The following is an 18,026-nucleotide window of genomic DNA, read 5'->3' as shown; positions in this document are numbered from 1 at the left end:
TTAAGTCTGATTTATATTATCAAAAGCCGATAGTGTTGTGACGAACACTGTGTTTATGTAACGGCACTATGCCATATTGAGAAGCATGTTCTATATCACCTTTATTATTTATAAAAAGCATTTTTAGTCTTGAACTCTGGTCTTTTCGATATATAACACACGGGGTGTTACAGTATGTATTGCGATATTGGACTGTCCTTCCCCTAATCAGACCATCGTGAAATTTACTTCGGATGTAATATGTCGCCATTGAAAACAATATTCTGAACTACCTTCTTTGGAATGGTAAAATATGGCACAATGGCATAACTGGAACAATCTGGAACTCTACTTACGGAACGCCAGAGCTGTCTTGACAATTGTAATTATATGATTTTCAAACCTCTTTATATGATGTACTTTTGTCATTAGATTATGTAAAAACATTTTTCTTTTATGCGGCGCTAATGTCCTCAAATAATGTGCAAACGTCGTTATATGCGGTTCTTATGTCTTTAAATTATGTACAAATTTCTGTACATGTGGTGCTATTATCCTTATATCATGAGTAAAACATAAAGCTATATTCAGTCAAAACATTTCTATAGTGGGTGCAAACTTCTTCATCACGAGAAGCAAAGACGAACTTTCGCAGGAGGGCGAAGGGGCCTAAAGGGGTTTTGTCTCACTACACATGTACACCACTCGCTGTAGCAAGACATAATGCCTGAAATTATGAGACAAAATCAGGACGATCTTTCATTAAATTCTTTAGAATAGAATCGTGTAAGAATTTTTCTTACATAGAGTTTATAATACTCGGATTTAGTACTTTGGAAAAAGAGTACGCTTCAAATAGAAGATAAAACCTGCAGATAAGTTCAAGTAAAATTAACTAAAAGGCTATATTACGGTGTTCCGAGCAATACGATACTAACGTCGATGCCGTTTGCATGACAATTTTTGAGAGGTTTGCATGGTTACTACTAACAGAGAGAGAGAGAGAGAGGGGGGGGGAGGGTGTGTGTGTGTGTGTGTGTGATTTAGATTTTTAACGTAGCTTTACCAATTTATCAGTCACATCGTACGATATCTGCAGTATGGCAATTTAGAGTGATGTCTATCACTAGGGCATCATGCCGCAGACATGTAGCATCATGTCCCACCCAGTCACGTTATCCTGACACCAGGCCGACTAGTCCTAACACTAACCTCTTAATGTTGAGCGCCAAGCGAGGCAGCTGTTAGCACCATTTGTATAAGTCTTTCGTATGACTCGGCCTGGGTTTGAATCCTCGACCTCCGTATCCGATCCATCTAATTTATTCTATTTCTTAGAAGTTTGTGCGACTTTTCTGGTATTATTTTTATGAAATCAGTAATGTAGGAAACCACGTGTTGGTGAAAATAAGACAATTCTGTCACACAGACTGACATTAAATACAACAAAGTCCTCCAGTTTCCAATAGTATGAATATGAGCCTAATTTTGTATCTCTACCTGCAGATGTTGGACTAGTCTTCCAGCAAGTATAACCATTTAGTTACGATTTAGTGGAGGGAGTTGATGCATTAATTTTTCATATCCTTTGTCACTAAACTTGCTGCGCGCAGAAAATATACTCGTTGTATCGATTTTAATCTTATATGATTTCGCTTGCTATTAAAATTGAAACACAAACATTTCGTGGTTACATTATCGTTATTGTATAACTATATACATTCCAAATTTAAATAATAGGGGGCTGTAAGGAATGTTTTTGACGTTGGCGATGTGACTCAGAGCTCATTTTGTGTTGCTCAGACAGTTTAATGACATCGGTGCCAGGTGGCGATCCACAGGTCCAGATGGTGATAATGCCCTACGCTTGAGGTAACATTCAACAAGTATATGCTTAAAACAAACAACCCTTGACACGCAGTTTTCATCCATTTTCAAAATGACTGGCACATCAAACATCAGGCCCAATTGGCGCTCCGCCCACGCCCAAAAAAACAAAACATGATTAATACTGCACAGGAGTACCTTGCCATACAAAAGAAAAACCCCAAAACAAAACAAAAAAAAAAATAAAAAAATAGCCCGATTGCAACGCGGATGTGGAAGGTACTGAGACGAGTCAGTGCAAACCTAATCATGCATTTAACAATGTTACATCAGAGTAATAATGCTAACTCCTGTTCTGTCCCTTTCCTCCGTTAAAAGAAGGGAAACCATAATAAATGCTCTGAGAGCTACTGCGTGAAAGAATGTTTATATTTTTTAATTTTACTGTTTGTCCTTTCTTTCTTAATAAAATGGAAATATGCCAAGGTCCGTTGCGCCAGTGGCACCAATACAGATGCGGTTTTATACGCTGTAACCTAATTACAAACACATTTAAACAACTGGTAATATAGTTTGTTTTTCATTTTAGGGTGGGTATTATGGGTTTATTGTCATTTTTCAGCATATTATGTACATGGCCGACAGTATATTTGGTAGAGGAAGAACCCGGGAGGAACGACAGACTCGCGAGAAGCTATTGGCAAGGTTTTTAGCATATCCACGTTGGCCGAGCATGAGAATGGAACCCACACGGACAGAGGTTATATGATGCCAGGAACCAGGAATGGCGAGGGTTTGATCACTTGACCCTCCAACTCCTCTTTCCATTTTGGTTTTAGTTTTGCTAGTTAAACAATACGACACAAAAGTTGGAGTTACCCAGATCCAGTGTGCACAGGGTGATCTTTTTCATTGTCATGTCAGAACAATGGCATTCGCCATTGCTTGTAATTTGCAATTGTATTTAAGTAACTGGTTTGGAACGATGCTAGTTAGGTTAGGAGGGATGTATAATTTGGTTCGCACCTTATTTCACTTTATTTGCCACTCACCATGACTTGAGAAAATAGACTGAAATATATGTGCTTGACATATTATATTTGATAAATGAGGTCAAGTGGGTCGTTTTTCAAAGTTCTCCTAAGTCGTATGCTACTCATATGTACTGAAGATGGGACGCCTGGGTCTGTGGCATTGCATTGTAAGATTACTACTAACAAGCAAACAAATGAAATCTTACATAAGTTAGTTTCGCTTTTGGAGCTTGCTCGGGCATACATGACGACATTACAGGAGAGTCACGCGTCTGTCCTCGACTGGACTTAGCATACGGCAATATTTTAAGTAGATTTTTGTTGTATCCTCAAAGAATTCCAATACTGTCAAACCGACTTCCTCTCTATGGTACTGAATACTGAAAGAATATCATAGGCTGCAAAAGCATGGCAGAAAGGAAGTTCGTTATCCTCTGGTTCTAAGGCCTCGGTCAAGACCTAGATTGGAATCCACCTGAAATCTTTCCATCCGTCAAATGTTATCCAACGCATTCCCACACCAACATGCGTCAAGTGCAGACCTGATACCGGGCCAAAGTCGTTTAAAATCTGCATTGTTGTCTCTAAGGAAAGAGGAGAATCGTCTAATAATATAAATGCGTCGTCAGCGTATTACCATATTTGGACTCCATTTCATCATAGAAAATTCGTGTAATGTTTCTATTCTTTTTTTTAGTTCTATTACAAGAAGTTCTATTCTTATTATAAATATGTAGGGTGCTAAAGGATCTCCCTTGTGACAACCTCTCTCCAAAGGTATGGATAAATGACCATTATTAATAACACAATATTTTGATTTATCGCTGAATATTCTAAGCCACTGACAAATAGATTCTTCAAAGTTAAAAGTTCTGAAATTCTAAAAATGTTGCATACCATAGCCAGCAATTAGAGTCCCTATAGAGAAAGTCGCCTAATTCTTTGCAAAAGACTTTATATAATTCAACAGCAAATCCATTGGAACCAGCGCTAGGTTTCATTTTTCTTATTTTTCAGTGATAAACTACATTCCTCAAAAGTGAACTCCTCTTCACACGAGCATCTTTCATAATCTTAAAGTTTTGTTTTTATCTAAGGTAAACGTTCTTCTCTTATAGAATATGCAACCCCTAAGTGGGCCTAAAAATTACCGCAATATATCTTGAAATTCTAACCCACGTCTTTGGGCGAGAGAGTTCTTTTCAGGAGAATTGTGGTCATGTGTTCCTCTCGCTCCAACGAGATGTAAATTGTTCACGAACGCAGTTCTTGGGCTGAGAACTCACATCACCTCTGAATCGGGAGTGAACGAGAACAACGATATCGGAACGTGCCATATTTGTTGTTCTGAGATTATATGGTTGTTATAGAGTTCCAAACGCGCATCTCAAAACATGTACTAGGTCGCTGGGAGAAAGGGACAAAACATATCGCCCAAAGACGACCAGAGAGACTGGCGAGTCACGTGGTACGTGATCTTATGCGGGTGGAGCTATCAAGCAACGAAAAGCTACACATATGGTCCGTAGTTTGAATGATAGTTGAGTTAAGCGCAAACGCTGTGTTCTCCTTAAATGGGCGGACCGACCGATACATATAATTAAGCCAATTAAAAGTTAGAATTTGAGGAAAGTTGATTTGCTATAGTACAGTTGTTCGGCAAAGTCTTCCTTAAAAGGATGCAGATTTTTGAACACAAATGACTGCTATCTGTAGACGGATTAGGATGAAATAAATGGAATTTAATAGGTCCAAATCAATATGTTGTCATAATCTTACTAATTCATTAACGAAGCAAAAATATATAGCAACGGTGACAGAGTTCACCCAAAACGGATATTGGCTATTAGTTTAGTATTTATAAAGACAAAACAGGAGAAGATCGTTCTATTAACAAAGTTTAAACAAACTTAAAATTTCAATTCCTAAATCTAAAAGGCTTGTAGATTAAAAACTGGTTGATCAGTTATTGTTCAGCTTACTAAAGCTATAACATATTTATGTTACTATTATTTGATTGTAAATTGACAGCAGAATCTCTGTCCCATAAAATAAATGAAATTTTTTCTTCTTTGCAGGTAACAAACAATAATACTTTGTGACATAAATCGCCCCTGAAGAGCTCTCTCTCTCTCTCTCTCTCTCTCTCTGTGTAGACAATGGTAGGCAATCATCATATGTACAAAGCTTTAACGAATAACACTGAATAGTATTTAACTTAATCTTGTATGATGTTCTTTTTGAACTGATTAATCATGAACTCAGCAACATCAGACGTATCACGTTTCTCTAAGTTAGTAAACGGACTTATACGCATGCGTCAACCGTTTTAAAGAATGTTTATCTTGGCAGAATTTGCTATACACAGGCCTCTTTCGCAGAAACGAGTGACCACACGCAAGCAACCAGTTGTTTTGAACATCAGAATTTCATACCCTTGGCTATAAGCTTGAAAACACCAGATTCCACAGCAGACCGACGTGTCCATATCAGTCCGCATGTGTAAATTCTTGTTTATTGCCGTAGCTAACAAGCCTAGTGTAAACAGTTTGTAGTCCTGAGCAACTGAAGTAGACCCATTTCCAAGAAATGTATACAGCTCATTAAAAATAAACTATTTACAGACATGACTAACGTTGACATTTTTGAAAAATAATCGAACACAGGGATTCTTTTCAAAGAAAATGACATGATAATTGTGCTTGTGTCATCAGTAAATATACTCCTGATGTAATAATATCATACTTACCGTGATGAAATAATGTATCGTCATCTATAATACTACCTTCTCGCAAGAAATAATGCATCATAAAGACTCATTCTGACATTTTTAAATTCCGCACAAACAAAAAGGTATTGCGTATATACCTTCACCGTAATATACACCAAAATTGCAGTAAAACCTTTCAAATTTACTAACCTTTAAAATGCTCTCTCTCTCTCTCTCTCTCTCTCTCTCTCTCTCGTCATGGATCCTTTTATGGTGTCTGAAACGTACAGTACATAAACATACGTGACTTCGTATAATTTAATATACTCGAAGGCATTCGATGGAAGATAGTCTCGATTAAATATGAATCCGTTTTGATTGGTTCATCCGTTCCGCTAGGTTTCCGACTCGGCAAGTTTCCGGAACTTTAAGTAATATGATTTTGAAAAGTTTCACCCGATAAGAAAAAATAATGACAAGTAATATTTATATTGACTCCAAATCCGCATACCTAACACTAATGTACAAAAGATATAACTATGATCTGTGCACTTTAAAATGCCGAAAATATTCCAGATAAACAGAATATTACGTAGGCCCATCAAGAAGAAATGAAGATATTATACGTTTGTACGTAGCTTGTTGCAAGTAAGATGACTTTTATTGAAATAATTAAGGTAAAGACTTTAAATACACTATGTATTTAGTTACGGTAGTTAGTTAGTGTGTGTGTGTGTGTGTGTGTGTGTGTGTGTGAGAGAGAGAGAGAGAGAGAGAGAGAGGATATACCATAGATTGTGCATTCATCTTAGATTTGGTCATGCCAGGATGTTACATCATTCTATTGCATACGAACCTTGCTGTTTAGACTTGATTCTTTCGAATTATATCATCAGAGCCTCTAGAAAAAACAAGAGACCCAAATGAGCTCAAGATCGCCCACTTAAAAGCCAGATGTGAGTGTAATCCACCACTTAATCTTGGTTTTAAAAAAAAATATGTTTCTCATTTAAGTCTTTGACAATGTATCTCAATATCATAACGCTGGAACCTTGTTGGAACAGGTCTGAAGCTACAGTTTGTACAAATTTAAAAAGAAACATAATATGAAAATCTGCCAGTTTTGGCAAACTTTCAGAGTCGAAAGTAAACAATAATTTAATGTAATATAATTCTGAATACTAATGCTATTTTATGTTAATAGTTGGTTTTCAGGAGATAGATTTGTAATTTCATTTTGTATTTGTTTGTTTCAAATGTTAGTAATGACTGTTAAATTATATTATGATGATGATGATGATGATGATGATGATGATGATTATACAACACACGTACAGAAATATATGCACGTTTTGTACCGAGTCGGTGAGGAAAATGAACGAGTTTGATATAGTCGAGATGCATTCATACGCGACATCAAACGAGTCGGAATAAAACTTGAACGTTGTTTTGTATTTATTAATTTATTTTATACTTCCGTTTTTACGATTTCCTAATATCCTTAGCTATACATTGTCAACATGATGCGAATTTATGAAAGTTCGATCCGGCGCATCGAATAATGTCCAAGCGCGTACGTAACTGAAAACACCTAATAGTTCTAGTTTGGGTGTTTGGGTGTGCAATAGCGATCTATGGATCGAACAGCGGTGTCGAACACCTACTCAACCATTTAAAGTTAAATGAGTATGTCATACAAAACTAAAAATCGTTGATATCGTATACTCGCCTTAAAAACGGTCTAATTTAATCTAACTGCGTTTCAGACGGAGTTGAAAATAGCATGCAGCTGTGTTATTGAATGCAGATTCAAGTCCATTACGGGGGCCCCGAGTAGCCGAGTGGTCTAAAGCGCTCACCGTTACGGATCACTGCCATCTCACCTCTGCGTGGGTTCGAGTCTCGGAGTGGGTCAATGTGGGTATGTGAAAAAGCTTGATAGTAGCTTATCGTGGGTTGGTGGTTCTTTCCGGGGTCTTTCCGGGTTATTCCTCCACCATTTATACTGGACGCCATGTATAGCCTATCTTGTACTAAACAACTGCGTTAAACCCTACAACAACAACAAGTCCATTACCACTTGAACACAAAGTGATTAGTTTTTTGCTTCTTGTTTTACTTTTTGCAAACTACAGCTGTGTAAAATTCATATATTGCAGCGCACCTGACGGTTGGCACATTCTTCACTTTATGAACCCTCTGGCCGTCCGCCAGAAATATGGTCTGATAATGTCAGCATCACTTTGGGTCTAAATAATAAAATAAAATAAAAAGTTTCCACTGCACTATCCAGGTCTCTGAATATCCTACTAATAACATATAATTCACGTAAGAACCAGATCTGTGTTTATAGATTATGGATGCCTCGCCACAGGACCTGAAACTGACATAAATGCAAGACTTAACCAAGTTGGGAAGGTGGGACGGACGGACGGATTTACGGACTAGCAATATACTACACGCCCGCTAATACTGTCGTGATGCTGCAGGCACTTGTATGAGTGTGGGACGCGCGCGCGTGCACGTGTGTGTGTGTGTGCTTAGAAGTGATTTTGTAAGTAGTAAATGGGAAGGAGGATGCAACTTTAAGCTCTCATCAAGTTCATCTTAATGATGACGATTTGATAACCAAGCATAATGAAAACTAAACAGGTAACGATTTTTTGCTCAAAACAACAACATCAAAAGAACAGGAACATAACAATAACACCAACAAGACAATAACACTAATAATTATTAAAGACTATGACTAATAAAACAATAACACTAGTAATAATAACGATAATAAATAATAATAACACTAATACTCATAACAGCACTAATAATAGTTCTACTACTACTATCAATTATTATTATTATTATTATTATTATTATTATTATTATAACTACGTTGTTCTCTTACATGACATGCAAATCATAAGTGAGCCTAACTGATTTACCGCAATTTGCCTTGAATCTTGTACCCATCATTTATCTCTGGGCGAGAGAGTTCTTTTCAAGCAAACGGTGGTTACGTGGTTTTTCTCACTGAATCACGTCTGAATCGGGAGTGAATACGAACAACGATGGGGGAACGTGCCATGCTTGATATTATGAGATTAACTCGTGGTTACGGCGTTTCCAAACGTGCATCTCAAAACTGGTACTTGGTCGTTCGGAGAAATGGTCAAAACATATCGTCCAAAGACGGCCAAGGAGACTGGCGAGTCACGTGGTACATGATTTACACTGCTGGAACGGTCAGGCAACGAAAAGCGACCCCAAAATAATGGTCCGTAATTTGAATGATAGTTGTGTTAAGAGCAAACGTTGTAAACGTATGTGTTCTTAAATGGGCGGACCGAACGATAAAAGTAATTAAGCCAATTAAAATATATATTTTGATTCAAGTTGATTTGCCACAGAGCAGTTGTTTGACAAAGTCTTACTAAAAAAGGATGCCGTCTTTGAACACAACTGACTCTGCTATTTGCAGATGAATTTGGATGAAATAAACGGATTGAAAGGCCCAAATTAGTATAAGAGAACCATTTTAGGAAATTTGGTTTTCCTGTGTCCACAGAAGCACAGCCAGTTGAAGGAAAAGCTCGTGTATCATAATATGTTGACAAAATCTTTAATAATTGATTAACGAAGCAAAGCAAACTATCTAAAAACTGTGACACAGATCACCAGAAAAAGCCTTTGTCTATTAGAATCGCATTTGTTTACAAGAAGAAAAAAAAAACAGTTCAAGACTCTTCTATTAACAAAGTAAAATAAACTTTAAATTTCAATTCCTAAATTTTAAAAGCGTGTAGATTAAAACCTGATTGATCAGTTATTGTAAGGCCTACTAAAGTTATAACATCCCTATGTGACTATTATTTGACTGTAATCGATAGCAGAATCTGTCCTATAAAATGAATGAATAAACAGTACTATGTCACGTAAATCCCTCCTTAAGAACTCTGTGTGTGTGTGTGTGTGTGTGTGTGTGTGTGTGTGTGTGTGTGTGAACAATCGTAAGCTAACATTATTTATACAAAGTTTTAACGAATAATATTGGATAGTATTTAACTCGTTTTGTTATGATGTTTGTTTGTTTTTTCTTTAATTGATAAATCACGAACTCAAGAACATCAGACATATCACGTTTCTGTAAGTTAGTAAACTGACTTATACGTATGCATCAACCATTTACAGAATGTTTATCCTGGCAGAATTTACTATAAACTAGAATTTTTCGCAGAAACCAGTTGTTACGAACATCAGAATTTGATTCATTGGCAATGAACCTGAAAACACCAAATTCCACGGCAGGCCGTAGCTAACAAGCCTGGTATAAGCAGTTTGTAGTCTTGAGAAACTGAAGTAGACAAATTTCCAAGAAAGATATATAACTCAGAAATAAACTATTTACAGACATGATTAACGTCGATATTTTCGAAAACAAAAATCGAACACATGGCTTCTTTTCAAAGAAATGACATGATAAGTGTGCTTATGTACTCAGTAATTATACTTCCGATGCAATAATGTATCATACTTACGGCGATGAAATAGGCCCAATGTATCGTCATCAGTAATACTACTTTCTCGCAAGAAATAATGTATCATAAAGACTCATTCTGACATTGTTTAGCTCCGCACAAACACAAATTACTTTTTATGCTCATAAGGTATTGCGTGTATATCGTACCATAATGTACCCCAAAATAGCAGCAATCCTTTCAAACTGATTAACTTTTAATATGCTTTTGTTCTCTCTCTCTCTCTCTCTCCCTCTCTCTCTCTCTCTCTCTCTCTCTCTCTCTCTCTCTCTCCATGCCTGCTTGTCAGTAATCTCAGCAAATAATCGTTGAAGACAAGATTTATTAGCTCAGATTGACTTCAGATCAACACTACCGTAATGTAAAACCTTGAAAGCAGTAAATGATTTTTACGCTGTATCCACGTTGAAGGCATATCAATGATTTGTTAAACTAAATCGAAGTAACACTACCATAGCCGAAAACCTTCAAGGAACGTCAATGATTTTTAAGCTATATATCCACTACAGTAGCTTTATCTATAGAGAAAAAATAAGGGTACGAAACAATGTGCCGGCGTAGGGAATCTAACCCCTGAACGCAGAAGCGTAAGGTGAATAGTTTGTCACTGTATTAACCAGCCCGAAAAATAGTTATTATTCCTAATCAAAACCTATAGTTGTAACGTGCTTACTGAAAATCGACTGCATGATGCTTTTATATACCGAATTGACTTTTAAACGGTTTTGGTTAGTTGCCGTGTTGCATCCTTTTTACTTAACTGATAAAGAGTTTATCAAGACCTAGTCCACAACACAAGATTTTAGATTTGGATTTTTTTTTTTAAAACGTAGCTTGAACAATTTTTTCAGTCATATCGCTACGATGTCTGCAGTGTGGCAGTTTAAAGTGATGTCTAGACTGGGGCATCGTGCCGCACACATGTAGCATGATGTACCACCCAGTCACATTATCCTGACACCTGGCCGACCAGCCTTAACATCAGCTTCTTACTGCTCAGAGCCTAACGAGGCACCTGTTTTGTACCATTTTTATGTCTTTGGTATGACTCAGCCGGGAATCAAACCCGCGGTCTCCCGCGTAAGAGGCGAACGCTCTACCCACTAGGCCACCGGAGCGGTCAAGCGATTTTGACAAACAATACAATTTAAGCAATGATAAGAATAGGTGCACACAGGAAAATAGTTGTATTATTAAGTTTTCAGATGGAATTTTGATTGTTTACATAGATACATATATACGTACGTACGTACGTACACACACACACACACACACAATATATATATATATATATATATATATATATATATATATATATATATATATATATATATATATATATATATATATATATATATATATATATATATATATAAGAAAGACAGAGGGAAGGGAGGAATCGCCATTACAATTTCGTTTTCACTTTCTAAGGGCCGTGGGTGGCCAAGTTGTCAAAGGCGCTCGCCTTACCAGATCACTGATATCTCATCTCTGTTCGACCACTCCGGTGGTCTAGTGGTTAGAGCGTCCGCCTCGGAAGCGGGAGGTCGTGGGTTCGAACCCCGGCCGAGTCATACCAAAGACTTACAAAAATGGTACTAACAGCCGCCTCGCTAGACGCTCAGCATTAAGAGGTTAGTGTTAGGACTGGTCGGCCTGGTGTCAGAATAATGTGACTGGGTGGGACAGCATACTACATGTCTGCAGCATGATGCCCCAGTGCTAGACATCTCTATAAAACTGCCACATTGCAGACATCGTAGCAATATGACTGAAAAATTGTCAAAGCTACGTTAAAATTCCTAATCACACACACACACACACACACACACACACACACACACATCTCTGTTCGAGTGGATTTGAGACTCCTCTCATTCTACATGGGCACGTGAGAATACTCGCCAGTAGCTTCCCGTGGGTCGGTGGTAATTTCCGGGTTTTCCCCGGGTTCTTCCTAACACATTAGCCGCCATAAGCCTATCATGTGCTGAACAAAACCCACAAAGACAAAACCAGTCCACTTCAACAGTAGCCACTGTACGGATATTTATAAAGCTATTTAAGTTATCGGCTTTACTATGAATCCGCTGATCGATATCGGTTGTCACGTAATCTTAGGTCTACTTCCTTATAACAGTTTTATGACGAATGAATGATCACATATGTTAGAAGAACACGACTTGATGTTTACAAATGATAAAACGTGAACAAAATCTCTTTGAGTATAAACTCGGTCACGGAACAGTTTGTCGAATCACCTGATTAATGGCACACCCATTGAATAGACATTACGTTTATATTTGGGGAATTCCCATTCCAATTCCCCCTACAACTATTTGCATATGTTGGTATGATTAATTGATAGTATTGGTGACCACTTAGTATTTGAACATCCTGACACCTGGCCGACCAGTCTTAACATCAGCTTCTTACTGCACATCAGAATTTAAGAAAAGAATAGCAGGTACAATGCTCTACGTAATATAATGTGTGTGCCTGTGTTTAAAACACAATTTACAGACATCTCACTCTCATTCCGTAAGATATAATTTCGAAACTGATATTTTCTTTATTTCTTTCCTTCCTTCCTGCCTTTCAGCCTTTCTTCCTTCCTTCCTTCCTTCCTTCCTTCCTTTCTTTCTTTCTTTCTTTCTTTCTTTCTTTCTTTCTTTCTTTCTTTCTTTCAACTTCACGATAACAAATACCCTGATCTATAAACATATACTTCTTATTGGGGTACCTGTAATAAGAACACAAGGCACCAGAAAAATCGTGTTTGTGAGAATCTGCAAACAATTTTAAATCAGATAGTTAAAATTCAAGGTTGATTTTGTGGCCAATGAGGAAGTAACTATATTTCATAAGACGTAAGTGCACCAATTCTATTTATTTACTTTTTTTAATAACGATTCATGACTTCCTTAAACCTTATCTTAACTTTACACTTCCTGAAATGCATTTTTAAGTTTGAAACTTTTTTATGCTAGAAATCATTCTAAGGGCATGGGCTAGGGTTAGGAATATATCATGACAGTTGTGGTAAGAAATAACAAGTAAGATTGCTTTCTTTTCCTTATGGGATGTTTTTCATTATATATTTATTTAATAAATAATTATTCACACTAAATCACACTTTGAACAAGAATCTCTTTTCATTCCTGATATCCCACTGCCCTTGTATCGATTTTATTTCTGAACTCACTGACTGTTTCCTTTACAATTATCTGAAGATAAAAAAAGATCAAATGCATTATAGCATTACTCTGTTTATTTCATTTACGCAATGGTGTGTATTGATTAAACATTAGAATCGGTAAGCTCAATGACATACTGAACTTACCTTTTATAGACTCACGTAGACCGTTGTTCAATGTTACATTGATAATTACCTGCGCTCGTAAATGGGAAGGAACGCGAGTTCTAAATATATACAACGTCGAATTATATATGGAATGCTTCTATATCTTTCCTTTACCTATCACGGTGCACAATGCAGCTACTTAGAGCAAAGGAATATATCTGTTGGGTGTGGTATAGAAAACCATAATTTGAAAATACGGGTTACATTCGGCCAGAACCGCAAATCTTTTCTTTTCTCAAACCTTTCATACCTTTGCTTGATGTCAAATAGCAATATTGGCCCCGAGAGACCGAGTAAACTAAAACATTTGCTCGATCTCAAATAGTAATATTGGCCTCGAGAGACCGAGTAGACTAAGACATTTGCTCGATGTCAAATAGTAATATTGGCCCCGAGAGACCGAGTAGACTAAGACATTTGCTCGATGTCAAATAGTAATATTGGCCCCGAGAGACCGAGTAGACTAAGACATTTGCTCGATGTCAAATAGTAATATTGGCCCCGAGAGACCGAGTAGACTAAGACATTTGCTCGATGTCAAATAGTAATATTGGTCCCGAGAGACCGAGTAGACTAAGACATTTGCTCGATGTCAAATAGTAATATTGGCCCCGAGAGACCGAGTAGACTAAGACATTTGCTCGATGTCATATGGTAATATTGGCCCCGAGAGACCGAGTAGACTAAGACATTTGCTCGATGTCAAATAGTAATATTGGCCCCGAGAGACCGAGTAGACTAAGACATTTGCTCGATGTCAAATAGTAATATTGGCCCCGAGAGACCGAGTAGACTAAGACATTTGCTCGATGTCAAATAGTAATATTGGCCCCGAGAGACCGAGTAGACTAAGACATTTGCTCGATGTCAAATAGTAATATTGGCCCCGAGAGACCGAGTAGACTAAGACATTTGCTCGATGTCATATGGTAATATTGGCCCCGAGAGACCGAGTAGACTAAGACATTTGCTCGATGTCAAATAGTAATATTGGCCCCGAGAGACCGAGTAGACTAAGACATTTGCTCGATGTCAAATAGTAATATTGGCCCCGAGAGACCGAGTAGACTAAGACATTTGCTCGATGTCAAATAGTAATATTGGCCCCGAGAGACCGAGTAGACTAAGACATTTGCTCGATGTCAAATAGTAATATTGGTCCCGAGAGACCGAGTAGACTAAGACATTTGCTCGATGTCAAATAGTAATATTGGCCCCGAGAGACAGAGTAGACTAAGACATTTGCTCGATCTCAAATAGTAATATTGGCCCCGAGAGACCGAGCAGACTAAGACATTTGCTCGATGTCATATGGTAATATTGGCCCCGAGAGACAGAGTAGTCTAAGACCTTTGCCTTTACTGATCACTCATTTCTTGCCTTAGTTCGCGTGTGTTCGAGTCTCGGCTCGACCAACGTGGGTATGTGAGAAAGCTTGCCAGTAGCATCGTGTGCGTTTTTGTTCGTCCATGGTTTATCCTCCGACAGATATACTGACCACCCTGTATGGCCTATCATGAACTAAAACACTGCGATAAAGCTTACAAAACCAATGGCAATATTGCTCATAACTGGAGCATTTATTTCCGTATCGATTGAAATGAAATAGAGTTGATTGAACGTATAAACCGAAGTCACTTCAAGACATTCTTTCTGCATTTAATTGTCACAGTTACCTTCCTCTTATACGTATATAATACAATGCAATGACACGGATAAATATCCCCAGATTAGGATTTTTTTAAATTAAAAAATAGCCCAATGATACAAATTAAAGGCGTAAGATCCAATCCGGTGCGTTTCTTGCAACGAACTCTTTACCGCGAAGAACTTTCTAATAAATTGCTTCGATCACCTACCTACTCGTGATCGTTAATACAATATTCAACACATTGGCACAGTAAATGTGAACTTGTATTTTAAATTTCTTGAAGGAAGTTGACATTTATTCTAAGAAAACGCTTGTGCAACCTAGTTTCTTTGAGCATTTGTAGCCAACACGTGTATTAAATTAAATTAAATTAAATTAAATTCTCACTAAATTCTCTTTTATGGTCAAATTACCTTTATAGACATCATTTACACTCCCCATTGCTAGGGTACCCTGCTATAGTTTCCTCACAATCTTCTCGCTTTGTTTTTGTCCTTTAATCGCTCGTTGATAATCAATCACTTTTCATCCATAAATCATTTATCATATAACCTTTTTTTGTGCCACTATTATGTCTTACTTAGAATTATTGTTTGGGAAAAATTATGGACCGCTGCCTGCGATTGGGCATAATAAATTAAGGCGTACACTTTAGAGCAATCAGACTTGAAAGTGACGACCTTAGTCGAAATTCTTTAGTCTGAAAATTTTCTAGAAGAGGAACCTTAGTCTTCACTCCCGGGAGGCATAAAGAGATTAGTGCTTTCCTCGTGAAACAAGTAAGGGACCAGGTGGTCGTCTTGTAAAAAGAAAGACACGTTTAGTGCTAGGACGCACAAGTTCTGAAAAAGAACAGCTAAGGTACGCAATTTTAATTTCACGTAATATTCTATTATTCGATTGTTTGTTTATGCAAATGTGTTTGCTATGACAAGTTTTCTTAATATACATCGTTTGATCAATTCATGGAAATGTGTTGATGCTAGAGTTGTTATGCAATTTATTTTATTCAATTTCATGGAATTTGTTGATGCTAGAATTATTATGCAATTTATTTTATTCAATTTCATGGAAAGTGTTGATGCTAGAATTGCTATGCAATTTACTTTTTAATTATACAGTTATTAGTTCATTGGTAGAATTGATTGCATGAGATCCAAATGTTCATATGTGTAGGATTTCATAGGGTTATATGAAATAACTTTCTTTGTTTGTTAGGATTATACAGATATAATGAGTTAACGATACTTACCTAATTATATCTGATTTTGTAATGTTTGGAAAATCTTGTATTTTAATGATTGCCGTGAGTTACATTTTGAATTTCATGCAATAGTAATCGAACATGTAGTAGCGTATGTAAAATAATACGGAAATAATTGGTAGACGTTCACGTGGTAATTTAAGAATTGCCACTGGTAGCGAGGTCAATGTCCTACCGTACTAAGTTAGAATTTACGCAGTGTGTGGATAGCAACATGCTCTGAATAACGTAAGTGAATTGTATGTACCTCTAGAGATTAGGTTATACGGAATTATGCGGTAACTTTGTCCTTTAAGGAACAGCTTTCTGAAAGAAAGACGAGACAGTCTGAAGTCAGAAGTCCAAGAAGAAGGACGAGATCAGAATAAAAGGACCAGGAAGTTTATGAAGGGGCAAAGCATAAAGCTTAGGAAGAACGAACTAGGAGACGTTGATGTACGGTCAGACAGGAAGGTGATACAAATCGGCCGTGGACATTGCGCTCTTTTCACCTCTCGTAATGATGATGAAATAAATCCAAATTAGATACACCTGCGGAATTATATTAATATAATCTTTCTTGAAATGGAATTGCCGTTATTAATTTGTTCTGATTAAATTTGTTTATTTTCTTGTCAAAAGGGAGCTCGTATTGTTTTATTTCTTCCCAGTATTCTCGCTCAGTTCCATTCTTCTTTCACTCCTCTAGATAACGCCAGCCAAATCCAATTAACCACCCCTCTTACTAAGAGGGCGACGTTACATGCATAACTCAAAACTCATAAAGTCCAAAAGAAAAAGGGTAAAATCCATACACTACATAATCAGTATGCATATGTATATATAAAGTCTAAAACCTTTACGTCCGGAACATGGCCAGACGACAAAAAGCTTAATGAAAGAAAGGTTTCCGCCCTTAGTCGCCTCGTATGACATGCATAATGGCGAAAAGAGCCCACTCAGACTCAAGTATGTGGAATGGGTCTGAAGCACTCTCTCGTATTCCATAAGAGTCGACAATTAGAGACAGATGCTCTATGGAGCAGTGGTTAGCTCTCCGAACTCGAGATCGAAAGGGTGCAAGTTTGGATTCTACAATCGGATCAGCCCGGGTTTGCTACTGTGGTGTATCCGTGGGCAAGTTGACTCATTGCCTCAACACGATATAATCTACTTGTGTGGGTCACCATGTTCGGCCATATTCTAAATGAATGCATGAAATATGAGTGATGCGTGGAACTGGGTTAGTTCCAAGCTACTGAAACAGAATAAATACAAGTGTGCAACTAAAAAAAAGACCCCCAAACAAATCTTCTACAGAATGAGTATTCAAGTGACATCCATTATTAGTCTGCACACAACATCGACCTACATTGAGGGAGATAGTCTCATATCGACTTTGGGGTAGAAAAAAAACCCAGAGTCAATAGAAAACAGGGAGATTGAAACCTAAATTGTGAACACACCGCTTTTTTTCAAAACTTCAGCTTTAGTAATGTCTATGTAACTGTCGAATTTATCAAATTATGTAAAAACAGAAGTTGTCATTCGCTATTGCACAACTTTATTTTCACAAAAAACTTCTACTATCAAGGAAGTGTCTATTTCGGGGAAACCATTTTTAAAATATGAAGCATAAAACTCAAATTGCTGAAAATCTTGTATCTTTGTGACAAGCTGTACGTT

At 37.3% G+C, this 18,026-nt stretch overlaps 1 long non-coding RNA gene across 1 annotated transcript; it reads left to right on the top strand.

The window, feature by feature from the left end:
- The first annotated feature begins 12,362 nt into the window (after window positions 1–12,362).
- LOC149803690 (uncharacterized) lies at window positions 12,363–16,930 on the top strand. Its single transcript, XR_016419976.1, has 3 exons — window positions 12,363–12,549; window positions 15,813–15,958; window positions 16,658–16,930. It is a non-coding gene; the product is annotated as an uncharacterized LOC149803690 (long non-coding RNA).
- The last annotated feature ends 1,096 nt before the right edge of the window (window positions 16,931–18,026 follow it).

The sequence above is a fragment of the Sinohyriopsis cumingii genome, chromosome 3, assembly GCF_028554795.1.
Source record: "Sinohyriopsis cumingii isolate HCF-2022 chromosome 3, ASM2855479v2, whole genome shotgun sequence".
NCBI lineage: Eukaryota > Metazoa > Mollusca > Bivalvia > Unionida > Unionidae > Sinohyriopsis > Sinohyriopsis cumingii.
The sequence above is the reverse complement of the archived record's forward strand: the minus strand, read 5'-3'. Positions and strand labels throughout refer to the sequence as shown.